The 4,123-nt window shown below is 44.0% G+C and overlaps 1 long non-coding RNA gene across 1 annotated transcript; it reads left to right on the plus strand.

Moving 5' to 3' along the window:
• The first annotated feature begins 538 nt into the window (after positions 1-538).
• LOC117183280 (uncharacterized) lies at positions 539-1,415 on the plus strand. The gene is made up of 2 exons (XR_004468420.1): positions 539-933; positions 992-1,415. It is a non-coding gene; the product is annotated as an uncharacterized lncRNA (long non-coding RNA).
• Positions 1,416-4,123: the final 2,708 nt, after the last annotated feature.

Here is a 4,123-nt window from a genome sequence, read left to right on the forward strand (position 1 = left end):
AATGCATATCGTACACCGTGTGGCATTCAACAGAAGTGTGAATTATAAACACGCAGGGTCCCACCACAGGGGTGCCTTTTAATAAGCCACCAGGAACGTGCAGCGGTCAGTGGCGGTGGCATAAAAAACGTTGCAACTTCCAGGCGATAATAGTACTCAACAACAGGAATAAAAAAAAATTGTAGCCGAAGTTTATGATACCCTCTCAGAGCGATCAAAGCAACAATACGACAGAGTTTCGATAAAACACCTTTTCTACTGAACAATTATTTGGTTGTTGTATATGTATCACCAATGTCAAAATACCCTCTGCAAGGGTAGTGAAATGAGCTAAAAAAATATGCTAAGAAAATTGTTCAATTAATGTGAGCTGCCATGTGTAATATTCGACGCTTGTCGTGCCGTTTATTTGAATTATGAACGGCTAACTCCCAAAATTACAGCCTAAAACTAGGCAGAAGAAAAAAAAAAAATTCGAGTTGCAGAGCTTGTGAGCTTTAACCATACATAGAGTATCAGCTGTTTTGCGACCAAGTGGCAACACTAAGATATGCAATTTTTCTGCTTTGCACTATATTTCATTAAATATTGCTGTGGCTGGATTCTGTATAACAGAAAAAGACCATAGAAGGTGTGGAAAAAACGTGGGTTGCTGTACCTAGTAGTCCCAGCCTCTGTCTTTTTTACCTCGTGGCCGTCAGAGTGACCGGCAGGGAAAAAAGAAGTCTGCTTGAGCGGACCCAGTTCTCTAAACAAGGTCAAGCCCAAAGTCAAAGCCTAGTGCAAGTGCCAAGTGCGGCTCAAAGTGATCATTGAATTTGAGTGGACGCGCCAGTTATATATCGCCAATACTGGGGCAGCCGTTCGACCATTTGGAAACGAGCGCCCCCAGTGTATCAACATTTTTCGAAACAGTGGTGCAATTCTGTTGAGGTAATTATCCACCCAGCTGCAGCGACCCGTTGAAAAATGTTCTGTTCTTTCCGTGTAGGATTAGCACCACTAGTATCTACGTATTGAAACGCTGGTCTAGAAGATACGGATTGGTTATTCCCGGAGACCTCTTGGCCACGTGCCCGTACCACCGTTCGGTAGCCGAGGGCCTGGACTTGCTCCTCAAGTAAACCCGATCGGTGTGCTCTGCAATCCTCGCCTGGACACGTTCGACCCATGGGGATGAGCTGAGTGACTCTTCAAATAAACCAGTCCCCCCCCACGAGCAATCCAGTGGGCGAGGGTACCTAACCTCACGCCGCAGATGGACCGCGGTCATTGACCCCTGGCATCGGAAGCAGCTGATGTTACCTGCGCCCGGTACAATCGTGTGCCACCTTCAGACCTCGAGTAGGAACTCGGTCTCCAGCCGGGAAGCATCGAACCCGCATCGGATTTAGTTATATTCTCTATCTTTCTTTCGAAATTAGACCCGATATGCGAAACCCTGTTTTTTTTAGCCGCTTTCTGTTTAACAATGTTCTTTTGATACGGCAAAAATGTGCAAAAGCCAAGTAAATACGGTATAAACAAAAAGGGAATTCCTGTCCATGGGCTAAGTCGAACTTGAACAAATGAGTAGTGTATTAATACCAATTATTTTTACAGTTTTTTGATTTTGGTTGCCACGCATTCATCTCATCATCTATGCAGATACTCATCACAATCACACACATCATCATACTCATCCACCCATCAAATCACCTCATCCAACACACAACGAAAGATCTTTCTGCGTGGGAGTCAAAGTTATTAATCGTTTCGTAAGTGATTATAAAAAAAAAAAAAACAAGTAAGCAATCTGAAAAGAATGAATGTGCGGTAACTATTCGTTGGTCTTCAACCATGATCACGGTTTTACACACGTAGTACTCATGCCTTTAAACGACTTTCCATATACCCGATTTTTGTCTGGTTTTGGCACTGGCCAAGTACCGTAATGACATATGACGTTTCCTTGTTCATATGATGAACACGTACCTATTTCTTGCCTTTATCTATACATACTACTAATCATTTTTATAGATTTAAGAACCTTATACGCTACCTCGCCCCTATGATACTCTTAATACTAGTAATACCCTATAAATGTAAGACGATACCGAATAGCAGGCTTATATTAGGGACTAGGTTCTATTAGCGTTAGGTTTTATAGGAATTTAAATGAAGAATTATGGATTGTTTAAATAAAGTAGTTTTGGAAATGAACCGTGGCTAAATAGATTATATCGGAACCATGCAACCTCGAAAAACGGAGATGTGACCCACCGCAGTCTTTGTTGGAGGGATCCTGACGATTAATAGGTGGCCCTGAAGGATCATGGTAGGGTGGGCGTTCTCGCCAATGGGCGATACCGCAGCCGACAAAGATCTGACCGGTGATCTTCTTCGTTCACGTGTACATGCTGATCTGTCCCTTTGACCCCCCTGTATCCCGTTTCCTAGTATCCTTTCCCTACTCGTACGCGATTTTTTTTATAAATTCTTATCTCGACCATTTGCCAGAGCTATAAATGGGTAGTAAAATTTCCTCCATGCCCACACCCCGCCGACCAGAGACAAAAGCCGAAGCCAGCGCGTACTTCCTACTCCCGTTTACTTATCATCAGCTCCTCGACCCTGTACGTTGTATGCTACAGGTAAAGACAAATTTTAAATGGCAATTGGTTCGAAAAGTCTGTCACGATTTTATGGCAGGGTTTCGTAAAGAATTTGTAAAATTTGGCGCCCAACGTGGGGCCCTTCTTCGGCTTGCCCCGACCAAGAAAGTTTTATAAAGTCATCAACACCAATGCGAGCTGCATCTCAATGCAGTGGCACAAGACTTATTCCTTCATCCATTAATTCCCAACAGATATACATGGTCGTGCATTGTCTGGGTGATTGACTTCGAGTAGCTGGATTGCGTAGCAGTTTCTAAAAGACTTTAAAGCCCCGCGCTCGAGGTTAATCAAATTACTAGGCATAGTAACGAACCTGTAGTATCTGGCCGGATAGGCCACTCCGCTAAATAGCGCGTTCTAATGTTTCGGTCGGATTTAGGTTTCAAAGTGGATTAGCTCTACTGCCTACCCACCAAGATGGGAGCGTGTTGTTTGGGGGATGAACTTGTCCATACCGTTGCTGATCATTGTCTGCCGTTTTGGCCTGGATCAGGTTAGTCAGTGGTTTAGAGCTACGGCCTGCCCGCGAACGAAGGCAATAGAATCGGAGATGGTATATTTCCTGGGTCAGCATAACCTTGTCTACTTCTTCAGTTTTTCTATTGTTGTTCCGTTTTTTTGTTTGACAGACGTAGGTGGAATGGCTCTACTGTATTGTGGTTCTGGACGACCTACAGTTTTTGCGACCTACAGTATAAGTAGAGGGCCATCGGTTTGTCAGGGTTTCGGATTGCTCGGATATCCGTCAGTGGTGTAGAACTACCGAACGGTCCCAGTTCATCCGATGACTCATTGTACTGCTTGTTGATTGTTAATAATATCACCAGAGTCAGTGGGGGACACACTCCTATTAGACGAATGTTGCATGGTTTCCGAATTTTGTGGATACAGAGTAGATATATCGATCGTTAAAAGTTAATAATCGAGAGTAGAAAAGAAAATCATATATTAGTAAAATTAGGATAGGATGTCATTGGATTGGAGTTTTGACGAGATTGATCAAAACGACCATTCCGATATTATCTGTTGTATTTGCGTAAGACAGGTAGAATATCGGACACAGCTTTTAAGAACAAGTTGTAACCACGTATTTCATTTAGTGTGTTTTAATACGAGAAGAGGTGAAAAGACCGTGTGCCCGGCGTGCAACAAGCCCCTACAATCATCTGCTCCTAGCTTAGCTGAGGAATTAGCCGTAGCGCAGGCGTCCGCCTCGAACGTAGAGTCTTCTCAGCTTCGAATGAGAACCAGATCACAGCGTGTGACAGCAGGTCCAGCTGCGAATACTGAAAATTTACCTTCCGTTGGTCCAACTGAAGTCGGTGTACCAATCATGCCAGTTCAGAGTAGCGAGCCAGCGAATGAAGCAAGCCCAGGCTTGGCTCAAATGGCACAGGCGTTGACGGACGCTATGGGTCAAATCGGGTTGTTGTCTCAAGCCATGACTCAAATGACTCAGACTATGG

This window comes from Drosophila pseudoobscura, chromosome 2 (assembly GCF_009870125.1).
Source record: "Drosophila pseudoobscura strain MV-25-SWS-2005 chromosome 2, UCI_Dpse_MV25, whole genome shotgun sequence".
Lineage (NCBI taxonomy): Eukaryota > Metazoa > Arthropoda > Insecta > Diptera > Drosophilidae > Drosophila > Drosophila pseudoobscura.